The sequence below is a fragment of the Suncus etruscus genome, chromosome 3 (genome assembly GCF_024139225.1).
Source record: "Suncus etruscus isolate mSunEtr1 chromosome 3, mSunEtr1.pri.cur, whole genome shotgun sequence".
In the NCBI taxonomy this organism is placed as follows: Eukaryota; Metazoa; Chordata; class Mammalia; order Eulipotyphla; family Soricidae; genus Suncus; species Suncus etruscus.
In genome coordinates this window covers 26,554,950-26,563,034 of record NC_064850.1, presented here as the reverse complement: position 1 = coordinate 26,563,034, position 8,085 = coordinate 26,554,950, and the positions used below count along the sequence as shown (strand labels likewise).

At 34.6% G+C, this 8,085-nt stretch overlaps 1 non-coding gene across 1 annotated transcript; it reads left to right on the top strand.

The window, feature by feature from the left end:
• Nucleotides 1-6,866: 6,866 nt before the first annotated feature.
• Nucleotides 6,867-6,973, top strand: LOC126004653 (U6 spliceosomal RNA). The gene has a single exon (XR_007493919.1). It is a non-coding gene; the product is annotated as a U6 spliceosomal RNA (small nuclear RNA).
• Nucleotides 6,974-8,085: the final 1,112 nt, after the last annotated feature.

Below are 8,085 nucleotides of genomic sequence, written 5' to 3'. Positions count from 1 at the left end.
GAATGCTGATATTGGAGCATGATTAGCCTCCTGAAAATGTGGAAATAGTTGTTACCCTGTGGAAAATTTTTGTCCACTGGGTGATAAAGGACAGTCTATCAATACTTTACCCCAATCCTGATAAAAGGCAACATTTCAGTGACTGGTTAAATAAAATTAGTAAAGCAAAATATTTATAAGGAATGGAATATAGGGAATAAGAATCTCCTAGAGTTGTTGGAAAAATTAAAGTTAAGAAACAGACACTAAGTGTATCATCTACTAAGGGTCTCATCAGAACAGGTTAGTTTTAAAGTCATGTCTATATTCTACTACACATCTTAAATAGCTTTTTATAAACTTTTTTTTTTATCAATATTCAGTTTTTTGAGCAGAGAGATTAGGTGGTGAAGGTGCTGCCCTGCATGTTTCTGACTATGGTTTAATCCTTGGTACTACATGATTCCATCCCCCAAAGTATTGTGAAGTATGGCCCCAAAATAAAAACAAATAAAATTTAAATATTTAAGCATTGTGTGCAATAGTGAGAAAGTGAGTTTCAGATACTTCTAGAATATGCTTTACATCTTCACTAACTATATTGATAACTACTCCAAATACTGGGAATACTGTTCTCACTTCTTGCTTTTATTCATAGAGTTTTGCATAAGTAAAACTCAATACTGGATTATAGGGAGAGAAATTTGTGAATTTAGGCAACCTTAAACTAGGGAGAAATAATGATAGCAAGTTGAGAACAATCAAACATGTAAATATAATAAATGTTATCTATATATAAATGCTGTTTAATTCCTAGTTAATCTGGAATCTATTGGATATATAATATTTTCACAAATCTTACAGGTCTTTTAATCTCTGCCTGGAAAATCAATACAGAAAAATTTAAAGGCTGGATGTCCGTTCAGGAATCCTATGTGACTAGAAGAAATATTTGTCACCGAGACAGTTGAGACCATCAAATACAATGGTGAAAGAGCAAGAGAGAGTCATTAATCCCCTTCCAGAAAAGGATAGAGCAGGTTTAGAGCAGGCTCCTTCTATATTCAATGGATGGTAATGCTGAAGATCGGTCCAAACAAAAGTTTATTTCTATTAGTTTTCCTACTTATTAGTTTGTCCTCTAATAATTGCTAAGCAGATACTTAAACATAGTTTTGAAACCTCATCTGAATGGTTCATAATAAATCGTCATATTAGCACCATCACTTGGTAGTGTCTCATTGAAACAGATGTATGGGCATCTGTTTCAGTCCTCTAAAAATTAGTTCCAAAACAATTCTGATAGCTAGGTACCTATTTCCTATGCAAAAAACAATAGCACAAATATATATATTTGGAATTGTTATTGCTTGTTTTTTTCTCCTTTTTTTTGCCTTCTTTTTTCCTGTGTTTTGATTTGTCATTATTTCGGGACCATGGATAATATTTGGTTGTTGTCTTTATTGCTGTGGTGCTTTGAAGGTTTTTTTTGTTTGTTGGTTGGTTTATTTTGTTTTATTTTTGGTTTTGGAGGGTTGGGTTTGATTTTCTTTTGGGGAATTTGATTTTCTTTTTGTATATTTTTATGTTTTCCTTCTTTCCCCCCTTCTTTTCTTAAACTGATTTTTGTAGTCTCTAGTAGGACACCTCCTGTTTTTTGCTTCTTTGAAAGTTTGCCCCCCCCCTCTTTTTTTCTTACCTTCAAACAGAACCACATAACTTGAACCATCTTGATCTGCCTCAAATATTAGGAGAAAATAATAGAGGCACCAAGACCAAATAAGCATATGAATATTGAGTAGAAATAAAAAATAATCATACTTAAACATCAATTTGAAAGCCAACTACAACAGAATTGATACTCAATCTACAAGAAGCTAGATACAGAGGGGACCACTTAGCAGCCCAAAGGGCAAAGGAGGGGCGATATGGGATGCACTCTGGTAGCAGGGGTGGAGGGAGGACAACATTGGTGGTGGGAATGCCCCTGATTCAATGTCACTATGTATCAAAAATAATACTGTGAATGATTTGTAATGCACTTTGGTCAAGATAAAAATCATTAAAATAAAAAATAAATTAATGGCTAAGTATTGAATGTAGGCAACTACAGTCCAGAAAGCACTTCTTTTGTTTTTGTTTTGTGTGTGCATGTGTGTTATTTTGCTTTGTTTGGAGGGGTTAACTCTCAGGTGTTACTCAGAAATTGCTCCGAGCAGGCTCAGGGTAGCATATGAAATATCAAAATCAAACCCTGTCTGTTCTGGGCTGGCAGCATGCAAGGCAAATGCTCTACCACTGTGCTATCACTCTGACTCCTATTTTTATTTTTTAATCTCATTAAAATTAATTATTTAAATACTATGGTTTACAAGGTTGTACATGGTACAAATTTTTCATAGCTATGAAGTTTTTCATGATTGAGTTTCAATCATATAATGGACAACAGTCTTTACCAGTGCACATTTTCTGCTACTAATGTTCCCATTTCCCTCCCACCTTCCCCTTCCTTTTTTCCTTTTAGACACCGTGGTTTGCAATAGTGTTGCTGAAAAAAAATATCATACAAACCATAAAGCATTTCTTTATTTTATTTGCTTTCTTTCAATGATAGACAATATTCAGTGACCTCTTCACTTTTTATGTATATATTTCGTACTTTTTCATAACAATTCAAAGGTTCATATTAAGTTCACATGTGCATAATTTGTGAGCTTCTTAAATATAAATATTATATTTATATTATCTGAATATTTTATACTAATTTTATTTTTATAAAATGTATAAATATATATTTATATATGATTCTACATTATAGATTAATCATTATTAATTTTATACTAATAGTTAAATATCTTAAATATTAAAGACAAGAAAAACCCCAATCACTTCTCTTGTCTGAACATCTAATAAAGAAACCATAATAACAGATTATATTTTTTTAAACTCATTTTGGTAGCACCCAGCAAGGCTTAGGACTTCCTCCTGACTCTACACTCAGAAATCTTTCTTAATAGGGGGGGGGGGGCATATGGAATTCTGAGGATCAAACTCTGGTCATCTATGCAAGACAAGTATCTTATTCTTTGTCCTACAGTTATGATCCCTGTTTAAACTCCTATTCAAAAAGTCATTTTAACTGTTCAGATAAAGATAATTAAAAGAGATAAGAAATCATTAGCATAATTTAGAATTTGGTCCATTTAGGTTTTAAGATATTAGTAACTACAAATGATTTTAATAATGTTTAATGTGTTCTTAAAATAATATGCATTAATGGTACTTATTTCTAAAATCATTTCTTCTGTTCCTCAGTCTAATGACAAGGAATTAAAAGCACTAATTGGTGAAACAGATAACAAATATTCGCTCTATAAAATTATCATTGAAGCCTAATAAGAGTTGACTCAGGGATATGGATAAAAACCATGGAGCAGCAGCATCTACCTTCTTTGTCAGTGAGAAACTGTTCTCCAAGTGATTAATGTCACTTCCACAATCCATGAACCTCTACCACATAATTTCCAAAGTGATCCTTTCTGATGTAGAATGTGCCCTAAAAATTTTATGTTTTTCTTGGTGTGGTTTTGTTGTATTGGAGAGGGACACTAGCTGTGCTCTGGGCTTACTCATGAACCTACTCAGATATCACTCCTAGAAGTCCATGGGAGACCATGCTTTGATTCATGGGAGATCAAACTAGAGATCACCACATACAAGACTCACATCTTAACTGCTAATATATCCATTTTTTCCTGCACATTTATAATATAGTAGCTATTTCATTGTCTTAACTAAGTTCTGGATTTTGTGGCATGTGGAATGGTTAGACTATACTAGGCACAGAGATATAGGTGATCTAGCTCCCTGGTTCTGTGATCAGATCTTCATTTTCCTAAGATAAAGATCAAACAAATATTCATAACAATAAATATGAAAATACATAGGATTGTTTAAAATATGCACAATTTATCAACTTGCCAGAAATGTGACCCAAAATGTAGATCTGTTCTACTATCATAGAAACCATATCCTTAGATATTATTTTTTCTTAGCACCAATTTTTTTATTTATTGAGTTCATTAATAAATTTGACGCAAAAATATTTTTCACAGGAAAATATCAAATGCACTGTATACTGCTGAATTTTGATGTAGTTTTATCTCTTTCAGGCATCATAGACTCTGTCAGATCATTATTTTAATACATGAACAATATCAGGGAAAAAACAAGAAATGGAATATTTTATGAACTTGAACATTATAATTCTTGTCTCACCTCAAAACTGAGCATTTACCCCAAAAGGAATGTTTAACTATCAGTACCAGAGATGGTACCAGAGATCAGAACCAACTTCCTGTAAGTTGAGATGTGAGTATCCCCAACTATCAAATTTGCTCAATTCTGACAACTACGATGACACATCCATTTAAAAAATAATATTAGCTATATTTCTTCTGCCACCTTTCCTGTAAGATATATACACTGTAGTTTTTCTGTGTCATTATAAAATCATCAATTCTTTTATTCCAGTATTATTTATTTAGGTGCATTCTTCTTATCCTCTGGGGGTTGGAAACAATGCCTCATTTTGCCTTTTGATTGTTACTAGGTACTTCTGCTATATATAATCAGATCTAGCTATTGCCTTCTGGGATCATTGAAGAATGACATTTCCCTGACTCCTGAAGTTATGGCTACTATGTGAATATTTACAGACAGTGAAATGGAAGTGGAAGAGATATTTATCACTTCTTCATTGAGACATTGAACAATCTATATGCAATTTCTCTTTCATCACTGTCATGAGACTAGATGCCATAATATCTCTGTGATATTTCAGCTATAGACATTGACGCTGCCATCCACTTGGGACACTGAGTAAAGTTTTCTAATCTCATAGAACAGAAATTTAATATGCAATTCTCTTATTACAGCATAAAATGTATAGTTTATTTTCTCAGCATATGAATAGATTGTGAGATTTGGTTAAGAATTGTGGTTGAAATATTTGCAGCAGCAGTGCTAGGGAGCCTGGATATGCTGAGAGCAGCTTCACACTGCGAGCCCTGGAGCATGAAACCCCCCAAAATTTTGAGCTGAATGAGGGTGCCGGACTCCTTTAGCCAAACAGTGGCCATCACCAGATCAAAAATTAAGCTACTAGGGAGATTTCTGGAGAAAAACTTGGCAATAGTAATACAGTAAATGGAACCCTAACTTGAGAGCTATAAAACCCAGCTCAATCCATCTGCAAGACAAAATTGAGAGATGCAGATATTAGGGATTGTTGATGAGGTGCTAAGTGAAAGTAGGTAAGTGAGGCGAAGGTCCCATGATCTGGCCTTACTGGAAGTGTCAGCTTGGCTATGAGAAGACCAGAAATTACAATGAGGCTGTGGGAGTCGTTCTGCTTGAGTGTATCATTTTGCCTGGCCCTGTGCCATTTCTCTGGAAACTCAGGCAAGGAACTAAGGTTTGATAACCAGAGCAAAGTGTGGGCCTGAGGCAGCAAGAGCAGAAACCAGAAGCTATGGTGACTGTGGGCAGCTTTTGGAATCAAAAGGGCCATTTTAAATTCAGGTCACTGAAAGAAGAGCATGATCACTCTGCCTTCCTCTGAGTTCCACATTTCTTCTAGCCTCGAATCACCTCCCTCCAAAAAAAAAAAAAATTCCAAAACCACACTGCAAAGGTCACTATGGAAAGGCAACACAGAACCTTACTACACCAAGTGAAAGAATGGAGGTTCTGAGGACCCCAACTAACATAGCCACTCTGATAAGGACTTAAAGAGAAAACGTGAGAATATTCAAATTATTCAATAAAAACATGCAACAGACAGCCAATAAGATTTAAAAAGATATTACAATAGAAATGCAAAAAAAAAAAAAAAAAACAAGCAGAAATGACAAATGAAAGACTTGGTAGGAAAAAGTTAATGAAATGAATGCCTCACTATGAATATTTCATCCACCCAGACGTTCATTCAGATTTCAAAGAACTTTACAGACTTAAGTGAAGATAGACCCCACAAACACACCAAACTTCTACAAGAATGTGGTACAAAATATTATGACAATCGTGTCTTTTGTTGTAACTAGGTTAAACACCAGTTAAGATTCAGAAAGAGGCAAAATGGATCAGAAAATTTAATCCAATGTTTTTCTGCCAGCAAAAAATAGAGCAACATAGTCTCAACGTCAAAATTTGGAGAATATAATCCTTCAAGCTAACAACTCTCTTTAAAAGTTTAGGATGACCATACTGATATCAGATAACACAGACTTCAAGCTTGAAAAGGTTATGAGACAGTAAAAGGTCATTTTTTAATATTCAAGGAATAAGTACATCAGGAAAAACCACACTCCTACATAAATATTCACCCAATGAGGAACCAGAAAAGTACTTAAAACAACTTTTAAGAGACTAGGAGAAAGACATCAATAGCAACACAATTATAATTTGAGACTTCAACAATGCTTGTCACTTTTGATAGATCAATCAGGCTAAAATTAAACAAGTATATATTGGCCTTGAAGGAAAAAATGGAAGATAATGGCTTAGTAGACATGTGTAGGGCTTTTCATACCCACAAAGCTGAATATATATCTTTTCCAATGCACTTGTAAAACTCTCTGAGTAAAAAAAAAAAAAAAGAAAGAAAAACCTTCATAAAATCAATAGGATAGAAATTGTATTAACTATCTTTTTAGACCATTATGCACTGAAAATATAAGTGAATTATAAACAAAAATGGAGAAGCAACTTTAATACTTAGAAATTAAAAAGCACACTACTGAATAACCAGTGTGTCAGAGCAGAAATCAAAAGATTCTTGGAAACAAATGAGAATGAAGACACAAATTGTAAGAATCTGTAGTACGGTGCTTGCTTTGGCAGCACATATACTAAAATTGGTACGATACAGAGAAGATTAGCATGGCCCCTGCGCAAGTATGACGTGCAAATTCATGAAGTATTCCATATTAAAAAAAAATTTGTAGGACACTACAAAAGTGTTGTTAAGAGGAAAATTTTTAGCTTTTCTTTCTTTCCTCTTATTATTTTTTTTTTTTTGGTTTTGGGGTCACACCCAGCAGCGCTCAGGGTTTACTCCTGGCTCTACACTCAGAAATTGCTCCTGGCAGACTTGGGGAACCATATGGGATGCCAGGATTTGAATCACCATCCTTCTGTGTCTAAGGCAAATGCCCTACCACTGTGCTATCTCTCCAGTCCCAATTTATGATAGTTCTCAGTGTAGTTATTTCTTTAACTGCACTCACCACTCTTTGTGGTGAGCTTCATGTTGTGAGCTGGACCTTCCAGACCTCCTCTATTTGTCTCTAAAAATTATTGCAAAAATGTCTTTTATTTTTCAAAAATCCATAGATGAGAGAGACTATCTCTCTCCCTTTGACTTATTTCACTCAGCATAATAGATTCCATGTATATCTATGTATCGGAAAATTTCATGACTTCATCTCTCCTGACAGCTGCATAATATTCCATTGTATATATGTACCACAGTTTCTTTAGCCATTTATCTGTGGAAGGGCATCTTGATTGTTTCCAGAGTCTGGCTATTGTAAATAGTGCTGCAATGAATATGGGTGTGAGGAAGGGATTTTTGTATTGTATTTTTGTGTTCTAGGGTATATCTCAATGAGTGGTATAGCTGAATCATATGGGAGCTCAATTTCCAGGTTTTGGAGGAATCTCCATATTGCTTTCCATAAAGATTGGACTAGACGGCATTCCCAACAGCAGTAACTGAGTTCCTTTCTCTCCACATCCCCACAGCACTGCTTGTTCTCATTCTTTGTGGTGTGCACCAATCTCTGTGGCGTGAGAAGGTACCTCATAGTTGTTTTGATTTGCATCTTCTTGATGATTTGTGATGTGGAACATTTTTTCATGTGTTTTTTGGCCATTTGTATTTCTTCTTTATCAAAGTGTCTGTTCATTTTATCTCCCCATTTTTTTGATGGGGTTAGTTTTTTTCGTTGTAAAGTTCTGTCAGTGCCTTGTATATTTTGGATATTAGCCCTCTATCTGATGGATATTGGTTGAATAGTTTCTCCCACTCAGTGGGTGGCTCTT